This window comes from Eptatretus burgeri, chromosome 4, assembly GCF_056783735.1.
Source record: "Eptatretus burgeri isolate ZD-2024b chromosome 4, Ebu_testis_v1, whole genome shotgun sequence".
Lineage (NCBI taxonomy): Eukaryota > Metazoa > Chordata > Myxini > Myxiniformes > Myxinidae > Eptatretus > Eptatretus burgeri.
The window spans coordinates 100,189,749-100,201,809 of NC_140964.1; the positions used below are offsets into that span (position 1 = coordinate 100,189,749).

Here is a 12,061-nt window from a genome sequence, read left to right on the forward strand (position 1 = left end):
ATATATATATATATATATATATATATATATATATATATATATAAATATATATATATATATATATATTTATATATATTTCCAGCAATAGCCTGGTGTGTTGGCGTAGTGGTTAGGGCAGCGGCTTGGGATCCAAAAGCTCCTGAGTTCAAGCCCCGTTGGGCCACTGAATTAATACATCAGGGGGTTAACTCAGCCTGTCATCCTTCCGAGGTCGGCGAAATGAGTACCAGTATACTGGGCCGGTGTAAACCCCGGTTAAAATAGGTGTACCATATCCCTGTGTGTCCTATGAGGCGACCAGGGTTGCGTCAGGAAGGGCATCCGGCGTAAAACATGTGCCAAATCACTATGCGGATCATACGGATGATCCGCTGTGGTGACCCCTAATGGGAGCAGCCGAAACAAGAAGAAGAAGATATATTTACAGCAATCTGTGTGTGTGTGTGTGTGCGTCTGTATGCGACTGCAGTTTCTTGATGACCGCTGGTCCGATCGGATTGAAACTTGCCAGGAATATTGCCGGGGCCCCGCGGATGTGCCTTTTTCGAGGTTTGATATCAATCGGACAAGCGGTTTCCAAGTTCCGGCCATTTATCTGTCGACCAATGACAAGACACGGTGCTATGACATCAGGAATGACGTCACAAGTAATGTTTATTTATTTATTTATTTATTTTAATTTTAATTTTTTTTGCACGATTGACGGTCGGATCTGATTGAAACTTGCCAGGAATATTGCTGGGGACCCGCGGATGTGCATTTTTCAAGGTTTGATATTAATCGGATAAGCGGTTCCCAAGTTACGACCATTTATCTGTCAACCAATGACAAGACATGGTGCTATGATGTCACAATTAATGTTTATTAATTTTTTTGCACGATTGACGTCACAATTCTTCTTCTTCGTTTGTTATGACATCACAATCGACGCTGGGGACCTTAGTATGTGCCTTTTCAAGATTTGATATTAATCAGACAAGCGGTTCCCAAGTTAAGGCCATTTGTCTGTCAACCAATGACAAGACACGGTGCTATGATGTCACGAATGACGTCACAATCGATGCTGGGGACCTTAGTATGTGCCTTTTCAAGGTTTGATATTAATCGGACAAGCAGTTCCCAAGTTACGGCTATTTATCTGTCAACCAATGACAAGACACGGTGCTATGATATCACAAATGACGTCACAGTTTTTTTTTTGCACAATTGACGTCACAATTCTTCTTCTTCGTTTGCTATGACGTCGCAATTGACGCTGGGGACAATTGACGCTGGGAAAAATGTGCCTTTTTCAAGGTTTGATATCGTTCTTCATCCGTTTCAGCTGTTTCCCAAGGTTTGAAAGCTGTGTTTTCCCAAGGTTTGAATTAATTGTTCAAATTATGAATTAATCCCAAGGTTTGGGGGGGGCAAGAGAGAAGGGACGAGAGAGAGGGGGCGTCACAATTCGAGAGAGGAGGGGGTGGGAGAGGGGTGCGAGAGGGGGGTGAGAGGGGGGGCGAGAGAGAGGAGCGAGAGAGGAGGGAGGACAGAGGAGGGGTCAGACTAGGGGGTAGAGATGGGATGAGAGAGGGGGGACATCACAATTCTTCTTCTTCGTTTGATATGACGTCACAATTGACGCTGGGGACCTGAGTATGTTTCCCAGGTGTTTCCCAAGTTATGGCCATTTATGATACGGTTGGTCCGATCAAATTGAAATAATGCCCCAATCCAGTTGTCGTTTACGAGAGTGAAGGAACGAAGCTGCACCTACGGGCCCGCACCTACGGGCCCGCACTAGTATATATAATTCCAGCAATCTCTGTGTGTCTGTCTGTCTGTGTGTGTGTGTGTCTGCGACCCCCATTTCTCGACAAACCACTGGTCCGATCTAATTGAAGCTTGCCAGGAATATTGCTGGGGACCTGAGGATGTGCCTTTTCAAGGTTTGATATGAATCGGACAAGCGGTTCCCAAGTTACGGCCATTTATTTATCAACCAATGACAGGACACGGTGCTATAACATCGCTATTGACGTCACAATTCTTCTGCTTTTTTTTCTTTTTTTTGCACGATTGACGTCACAATTCTTCTTCTTCTTCGTATGATATGACATCACAATTGACGTTGGGGACCCGAGTATGTGCCTTTTCAAAGTTTGGTATCATTCTTCTTCATCCGTTTCAGCTGTTTCCCAAGTTATGGCCATTTATTTACCAAACCAATGACAGGACATGGTGCTATGACGTCACAATTGATGTGCCAATTATCAATTAATATCTAAATTTTTTTGCATGTACGGCCCCGCACGTACGAGCATGCACGTATGGGCACGTGAGAACGAAGGAACGACCTGTGTGGTTGTTGTTTCTGGTAACCGGTTTGAAAGTTGTTTTTTTTTTGCACGTACAGGTACGCACGTATGGGCATGCACCTACGGCCCCACACTAGTATCTATAGTTCCAGCAATGTGTGTGTGTGTGTGTGTGTGTGTGTGTGTGTGTGTGTGTGTGTGTGTGTGTGTGTGTGTGTGTGTGTGTGTGTGTGTGTGTGTGTGTGTGTGTGTGTGTGTGACCGCTGTTTCTCGACAACCACTGGTCCAATCTAATTGAAACTTGCCAAGTATATTGCTGGGGACCTGAGTATGTGCCTTTTCAAGGTTTAATATTGATCGGACAAGTGCTTCCCAAGTTATGGTCATTTATTTACTCTATCTCGTGCTCTAGTTCTATCTCGCGCTCTAGTTCTATCTCGCGCTTTAGTTCTATCTCGCGCTTTAGTTCTATCTCGCGCTTTAGTTCTATCTCGCGCTTTAGTTCTATCTCGCGCTTTAGTTCTATCTCGCGCTTTAGTTCTATCTCGCGCTTTAGTTCTATCTCGCGCTTTAGTTCTATCTCGCGCTTTAGTTCTATCTCGCGCTTTAGTTCTATCTCGTGCTCTAGTTCTATCTCATGCTCTATCTCGTTAAGGTGGTATTAAAATTTCGGCAGGAATGTGGGAGATCCATCCATTCAAAATGTATCTTCCTTTGAAGAGTTTGACCAGATTCTGGTGCGTGGCGTGGATTGAGCCTCCTGGCTCTGATAGCACCATTAAACCCTCAACAACAACAACATCAAAAAGACACGTTGCTGCGTAGGCGTGGCCGATGGGGAAGAGAACCTCAGCCACGTTCCCCATTACGGGTTACAACGTACGGACTTCCGGATAGTGATGACTTAGTGTATTCCAATATAATTTCTCGATTTCTTATGCGCATTTATGGATAAACACAATGCCCCAATCCAGTCGTCGTTTCCGAGAGTGAAGGAACAGACTGTGTAGTTGTTTGAAAGTTTTTATAGATATATATTTTGGGTTTTTTTTCTCTTCTCTTCTCTTTGTGTTTTTCCTTGCGATGACATTGCGAAAAGGCAAAATACGTTGGCGCTAATAGAATAATTGGCCATTAAAACTAAATTGCGAATAATCGTAACTGCGATATATGCGAACTTCCGGACAGTGAGGACTTAACTTCACGTAGGCCGGTGTGCGGCCGGCCGACGATGACGTCACGTGCCGTGCCGGTTTCGATGGGGATCGGTGCCTCAGTTACCGTGGCGTTGGAGTGGCAACGGTCAATGGCAGCGAATGTCATGGCAAGCAAAGACAGGGAGGTAAACTTGATTTTAATTAACTCTGTGTGTGTAAGTATCACAGCAGTTGTTACTTCAATGAAAGCGATAATTCGTGGAATGCATGTGAACATTCCGTACGGGCACGCACCACTTCCGGATAGTGATGACTTAATGCAGGGGTTCTTAACCGGGGGTATCCATACCCCTTGGGGGTATGGGAACTAAATGCTGGGGGTATGGGACTCGATCTCTGAATATTTGTGAAACAGGATCCTCTGCATTATTAAATCTGAAATCAAAGTGGAGAAATCGACTTGATGTATCAGATGATATGCGAGTAGCATTGTCAGTAACTGTACCCCGATTCCATATTTTGATTGCACAAAAACAACATCAAATATCTCACTAGATTAGTAAGAGTGTGTTATGTCGTCGAGATATTGAAAAACTTGCACATTCAAGTTTGTTTTCTTCTTTTGTGTAATAAAACTCAATTACAAGAAGTAAAGTTGCTGATTTATAATCTGAAATAGGTGAATCAAAGTTATATTGTAAAATACTTGTTGCTGTTTGTATATTTGTAATTTCTCGGTTATTTTTTATTTATTTTTTGTAAATATATGTGATAAATGCTTATGATTGCCTTTCATGTTCTATTCCGAGCTATCCATATCTAAAATAAATTCAAGCTATTGACATCTTTGGAATTCATACTGTCAACTAATATGACTGGTGATGATGATGATTTCAACAGTCAAGCCAAGGGGGTATGGGACCATGTTGGGCAATCCATTGGGGGTCTGGAATCATCAAAAGGTGAAGAATCCCTGACTTAATGAATTCTAATAATTTCTCGATTTCTTATGCGCATTTATAGATAAACACAATGCCCCAATCCAGTCATCATTTACGAGAGCGAAGGAACGGCCTGGTTGTTTCTGTGTCGCGGTTTGAAAGTTTTTTTTTTGGGGGGGGGGGGGGTTGCACGTACGGGCACGCGAGAGCGAAGGAACGGCCTGTGTAGTTGTTTATGGCTCGCGGTTTGAAAGTTTTTTTTTGTTTTTTTTGCACGTACGGCCACGCACGTACGGGCACGCACTAGTATAAAAAAAAAGAGGAGCAACAAAAGCTCATAGTGTGATGGCTGATGTTAGTTCATTGCCCCGCACACGCGAAGCGAAAAGTGGGGTTAAGCAATTGTTTCATGCCCGTCCTTCTATCCGCAAACGTCAGTTTATGATCGAGGAACAACTTAACTTCAATTGAACGTTATATTTTGAACACGAAATTGGAACATGAATAAAAAGACAAGTGTTTCTTTTACCCATACTTTGGCTCTGAATTTATCCCAATCGCACATGCGCAGAGAGGAGTGACATAATATTTTTACTCTGTCTGCCTGTCTGGCAGTCAAACAAAATGAAAAATCATTAAAAACAGGAAACTCACCGTTTTAAGGGACATTATAAAGGACACAAACAACAGGCATAAAGAACTAATGTGACGTGTTCGATAGGGTGTATAATAGACGTTGGAGAAAATGGTGATAGAACACATAATTTTTTTTTATTGACACGTCTTTAAACCTTTACTTAGAATGAATTATATATTTGAACACTGTATAACACAAATTGCCTTCAAACTACGTCCGAGAGCCTCCAGTTTTGCAGGGGTGTGTTCAATTATCAAGTTTCTTGTGGAGCCCTCCCCAAATGGCTCAAGCACTCAAACAAGCACTCCATTCAAAATTGTTGATAAGGAACGGCTGGCTTGGCAAGCGCTAAGTCTACAGGTAGGACCATCTCACGACAAGCAGTCAAGACCTGTCCAATGGTGGAGTCGTAATATAATGTCGAACATCACTACTTCGTGAAAGCTCAGACATGTCACACTCTCCTCTACTCGAGGTTAAGGCTGTTACATAAACCACACATTCTAATATCTAATCTCAGGATCTGCATTGTAGCTGTTGACTGCCGTCCATAGCTTTCAATAACTACTGTCGTGGCCAAAAATATTGGCACCCTTGCATTTTATTCAAATAACTCACAATTTTCTCTCAAAATAAGTTGAAATTGACAAAAGTATTTTGTCTCCACAATTCTTTATTTCAGTGTTAATATTACAGAACCTTTGTTTTTGATTCAGAATTGAATATATCCTTTCAAATCAGGACATAAAAATAAATGGCATTGACAAAATTATTGACACCCTCGACTTAATATTTGGTATCACAGCCTTTGGACAAAATAACTGCAGTCAATCGCTTCCTCGAGCCATGAATGCGCTTCCTCCACCTCTCTACTGGCAGTTTGGCCCACTCTTCTTGTGTAAACTGTTCCAGTTCTCCCAGATTTGAAGGGTGCCTTCTCCCAACTTATGCCTGGTGTTGGCTTAATGGCTAGAGTGGTGGGCTTGGGATCCTAGGGTCTTGAGTTCAAATCCTGCTCGGCGGTGAATTAATACCAGGTGGGGTGAACTCGGCCTGTCATCCTTCCGAGGTTGGCAAAATGAGTGCCAGCATTCTGGTATACTGTCGGAGTGGCGACCCATCCAGGATTGTGCCCAATCGCCAAGGAGACTGCTTAAGCAGCACCAACCTGCACCTGAGAGTATGGTCCCAATCTCTTCCTCCTCCTCCCAACTGCTGTTTTTGGATCTCCCCACAGGTGTTCAATGGGATTTAGATCTGGACTCATTGCTGGTCACTTCAGAACAATTCAGTGTTTTGTCTCGAACCATCTCTGGGTACCTTTTGAAGTGTGTTTGGGGTCATTGTCCTGCTGCAAGACCCAAGCCCTTCGACGGAGACCCAGCTTTCTGACACTGGGTTGAACTTGAATATTGCGCTCCGAAATGCCTTAGTAATCTGATTTCATGATGTCATGCACACAATCAAGGCACCCAGTGCCAGAGGCAGCACAGCAACCCCAAAACATCACTGAACCTCCTCCATGTTTGACTGTAGGGAAGATGTTCTTTTCTTTGAAGGCTTCATTTTGTTTTCTGTAAACATAGAGATGATGTGCTTTACCAAAAAGCTCTAATTTGGTCACATCTGTCCACAGGACATTCTCCCAGAAGGATTGTGGCTTGTTCAGGTGTGTTTGGCAAACTCCAGTCGGGCTTTCTTACGTCTCTCTCACAGCAATATGGTCCTCCTGGGTCTCCTACCATAGAACCCCCTTTCATTGAGTCGGCGACAGAAGGTGCGAGTTGAAACTGTCATACCTTGTGTCTGAAGGTCAGGTTGGATCTGGCAGTTGATTGAGATGCATTCTCCACCATTCGAACAATCCTTCGCTGCAATCTTCAATCAGTTTTCTCTTGCGGCCACGTCCAGGGAGGGTGGCTACAGTGCCATGGTCCTTAAACTTGTAGCCTTGAGATGGACTTGTAGCCTTGAGATTGTCCAACCTTGTTTACAATGTTGTGTCTGACCTCCTCAGACAATCCTCTGGTTTTCTTTCTTTTCTCTATGCTCATTGCAGTTCACACCAGTGACACAAAACAGCAGAAATACTTATTTTCTCTATTCAAACTGGTTGAATGAGTGATTTTTATATTGCAGGCACCTGCAACTCACGATAGGTGAGTTCAACGCCAAAGTAAAAGAGAATCACCTGCTTGAAATCTAATGATCTCTACCAACTTCTAAAAGGTGCCAATAATATTGTCTGGGCCATTTTAGGATTTTCTGTGGAATGAGCTAAGATTTAGTAATTATTTTCAGATTTTTTTTTTTGTTTTGTTCCACTGCAAACCAAAGAAATACATTTGTGGATACCAAAATATTTTTTAATTTCAACAATTTTCTGGAAGAAATGGTGCATTATTTGAAAAAAGTGCAAGGTGCCAATATTTTTTTTAGCCATGAGAGTATTCCTTCTTGTTAGACTTTGATGATTATCTGAAGAATTTCACATCCAACAATCCCTTCTGTTATCCTGGGGGACTTCAATGATGATCTGTTATCAGCCACTATATAATCAAAATTGCTCAGCTTCATTTGCAGGGGTGTGTGTTCTCAAAAGGATTCTCACAACTTGTGAAAGTGCCCACCACAGACTGACGTTCTGTGCTGGATCACATCTACCACAACAGACAGCTCAAGAAGCACCAACACCTTTGTTGATGTTGTGGATGTCTATGACCCAGATCATGATGTTTCCATTGGATCTTTACTTCTATAAGCTACCTTGCCTCTGGTACAGTTACTTGTTAGCGCGTATCCCACACAGCAGGAGACAGGGTTTTGCAATCACTTTTGTGTGTGTTGTTGGTTGTTAACTCCATATGCGGGTTTCAGAAAGTGGAACGGAGCCTTCCTGTTCTCAAAGTATCCACCTTCGTGTGTGTGTGTGTGTGTGTGTGTGTGTGTGTGTGTGTGTGTGTGTGTGTGTGTGTGTGTGTGTGTGTGTGTCCCATAGGTCAGAGGTTAGAAGTTACAAACCAGGACCTTCATAAGCAATAACAAATTGTTCAACAAATGGACAATGACACCAAATACTATACACAGTATGAAAATTTGATGTGATTCTGGGTTTTATAAGCTACCTTAGCACCTGCATGGACTGTGAAAAGAAATGGCCGATGATGATGATACAATGGTAGAATGCAGCACATAGTCATAGTATATGGCTCGTGTTTAATATCTGCAGGGGTACCAGGTGTTGCCCGGTGCTGTTCTAATCCTGTTGGCATTTTTTTCCCCTATTTCTTTGTGGGGGTAGGTGGGGGGCTAAACACCTCCCTACTACACTAAGGAATGAGGTCCCCAGCACTCACTGAAAGTTTGACTCAGATCCTTTTGGCCATCTCTGAGAAAGATGGCAACTCACACAGACTGACAGACACACAGATGGCTCTTTTATAGTATAAATTGAGGTTTTCTTTTTCTTCCTTGAACTTGGTCTTCACCCCCGGTGAAAACGGAAACTTTTAAAAAGGATGTCAGCATTGCTTCTTCTTCCTCTAAAGTCTAAAGGAATGCATTTTGGCCTGCTAGTTGCATCATTACTGATGTGGTTGTCTCTGTGGATTAGTGCAGGAATTTGCATTTTGTTCACGTTGTGGCAATGGAGGGGATGGATAAGTTTACATAGGAATTAGATAGGTACCTGGATGCATTGGAGTTGGAGGGGTATGCCTATGTGGATATTGGCAGGGCTTGTCAGTCGCTTGTGTGTGGATGGGTGATAACACTAGGGTCAGTGCAGCTATGTCATTGTGTAAGCTGCAGGAGCTACGTTTATAGGGGGGGGGGGGTTCCACATGGGATGGCAACAGTGGAACAAAGTCAACCTACAGTGGCACTTGGCATTAATTCCATGGCCGAGTTTGGCAGGACTTAGTGTTACAAAGCTACAGGAACAAAACATTCTTAGCACTTGCAATTGATTTAGCGGTCCTGAAGTCCAACAAATACGAGTGTACTTACACAAATATTGCCAGCATCAAATTATCTTGGGTGTTTCTCTTGTCAAGTATAGAAAGCAACTAGTATATCGGAAAGCTTGCGATCCAATTTGTATAATATGTCCAAGGAATTTGTATAATATGTCAATGCTGCTGATGATAACCCACCTCCTCTTCCTGAAGGACACTGTGGGATCTTTAACGCCCACCAAGTAATGCTCGGAGACGTATACTCCGTTTGACATCCATCCAAGGGACGGCGCATACATCGATGTGTCGCCCTGACTGTGGAACACCAAGGTGTTGGTGTATAGCTGGGTTGCAATTCAAACCCAAGCTCGACTGGGCAGAGGCAAGTGCACATATCTCTGGGTTATCCTGTTAGCCTCAACAAAGAAAGCTTGTGTATATTTTTCTTTGTACAAGCTTTCTATGTTGTCTGGATAATTTTTATTGTCAGTGTCTGTGATAATTTCATCATTATTTGGTGAGCAATTCTGAGAGAATGTGTTCTGTGGCCGGCAAATGCAGTTACCTTTCCTTCCTGCCATGCCACGGTTGAATGCCCTTTTTAGAGAAAATCGCTATCAAGGTTGAGTGGCCTCGTTATGGAGAAGTACTCACTCATAATCAAGGTTGAGTGTCCTCCTTACTGAGTCATCATATTTTTGATGGAGAACCAACAAGAAACATCTGGTGACAAAATGCATATTAAAAAGATCAGAACCAGCCATGAAGCAGATGTTTTTGACATCTCAGACAAACTGCTAATTTTGGTTGGCCTAGTTTGCGTTCCCATCTTAGCACATCACTCATGATGTAACGATCCCAGTTTCAAGATTTAGCTCATGATGCTGAGATACTATATGTTGAAATCCCATTTACAATGTTGATTCCATCCATCGTCACCAAATGTCCTTGTAATTGGCATTGTTGTAAATGTACATTGATGACTCAGAATGCTCTTGTCCTGCAGACACAAGTTGAAGCTGCAACTCTTCTTCTTCTTTCACATGCAGCACAAAGCTGCAGGGTAGCATAACTTTCCGGGGGTGTGGCTATGCTGCTGATGCAATGCCCTCTGTAGGTTAGGGCAGGAATTTGGAATTTGTTCATGGTGCCTGTGATAGCTCGCCTTCTCTTCATGAAGGACACCATGGGAACTTTATCCACCACCAACACCAACCAACATTCTGGCAGAAGGGACACCCACATTAACGTCCATCCTATTAGGGACAGTCCACATATCGATGAATCACCCTGTCTGTGAGACACTGAGATGACTGTTTAGAGGTGAGTGTGTGTTCCTCTAAGCCATCCTGACAACCCAGAAGCCCCACCATGAGCCTCATATAACTGTAAAAAAAACCCCAAAAAACAATTTATTGGGTGGTGCTCAAAACAGTAGGTCAGTGATCTCTCTGTCGAGGACACACTGCGAACCGACAGGTCGTCGTCTTTCTGTCTTCTCCCACTTCCTTTCTGGTCTTGCACCTGTTTTCTCCATGTTTTGGCCCTCCAGCTGGTCACTGCAGGGTGCATGAGGTCCATCATCAACCCCCTTCTGATGAAACTACCTAAATCTACAATCACTGCTCACCTCCACTCGTTTGTTCCTCTTTTTCCCACCTGTGGAACCAATTTCCACATTCTCTTCAATCTCATTCTTCCCACCAAGTCTTCAAAACGGCTGTTCACCACCATCTCAGATGTTCACACCACCACCCCCATCCAAAACCATGATCTTTTCTAGCCCTGTTAACCCTTTCCGAACCCTCCAACCCCAAACCATTTTTCCTTCCTGGGAGTTTGCTTCTTGATCCATCTTGTCCACCACATGCATCCTCCCCTACCCCTCATTCCTCCCCACACCCATTGTTTGTTCAAGTCTCCTATTTTGTCCTTCAACCCTGCTGTTGGTCTCTCTCTCTCTGACTCTCTGACTCTCTGACTCTCTGACTCTCTGACTCTCTGACTCACTCTCTCTCTCTATCTCTATCTCTATCTCTATCTCTATCTCTATCTCTATCTCTATCTCTATCTCTATCTCTATCTCTATCTCTATCTCTATCTCTATCTCTATCTCTATCTCTATCTCTATCTCTATCTCTATCTCTATCTCTATCTCTCTTCCTCCCCCTCCCCTGTTCCTTTCATCCTGTTACGTCCTTATCCATTCAGTGTTCTGGCTCTTCCCAAACATTGACTCGAAATACAAAAAAAAAACAGCAGGTTTATGAAAGCCAACTAATGGCTATGTTTTGGAACACAATAAGTGTGGTATGGGCAGTGGAGCATCTTGAAGAGTTGGGGCTGACCGGGGTGGTGGGGGTGGGTGGGAGAGAGGGTAGGAGAATCGAATGTAGTCGGACCACAGAAAATATGAGGCTACGAGCCGCTCTGCATCATCTAACCACAGGGGAATTTTGATGAGTTAACCAATTGATGGCCTCAATAAAATATACAATATATTAGTCACCATTGTGGCCACTTAAAAATAAAATAAAAAAAAATTCTGGAGGTCTGACTAATATTAATTTCATCTGTAAAGAGTAATGCGGTTATTTAAACTTCGTGTGAAATTCGTCATGAAGTAAAAATGACTGATTCCACCTCAAAAGTCTCCTTCCCTCCCCCACATGACCACCCAACCAGCCCGCCAACCCCCCCCCCCCAAATCCATCTGTCTACATGGCATATATATATATATATATCTATACATATATATATATATATATATATATATATATATATATATATATATATATATTTCTCAGAGAGCAAGATTCTAGCGATTATTCTTCCTCATCCCAATAATGCTGTATTTTCAGTATATGAGACTTCCATTATTATCAAAACGTTGTCCAATTACTGCCACAGCTGAAACTCTCCTATAAATGGGATGCAATTAAGTTTGAATTACAATGATTAAATATGGACATACACAAATTATGTACATAAAATTGAAGAATTTTATTATGCTTGTCCATGTTCTCCAATTCCTTTCGCATGTCCCTAATCCTGTTTCTACATTCAATGCTTT

At 42.7% G+C, this 12,061-nt stretch overlaps 1 protein-coding gene across 1 annotated transcript in view; it reads left to right on the forward strand.

The window, feature by feature from the left end:
- LOC147028753 (uncharacterized) overlaps positions 1 to 11,696 on the forward strand; it is a 92,950-nt gene extending 81,254 nt beyond the window's left edge. The window contains exon 3 of the transcript XR_015057696.1: positions 9,202 to 11,696. The gene's annotated coding sequence lies outside the window, so the exon portion shown is untranslated. The remainder of the gene's footprint in view (positions 1 to 9,201) is intronic.
- The last annotated feature ends 365 nt before the right edge of the window (positions 11,697 to 12,061 follow it).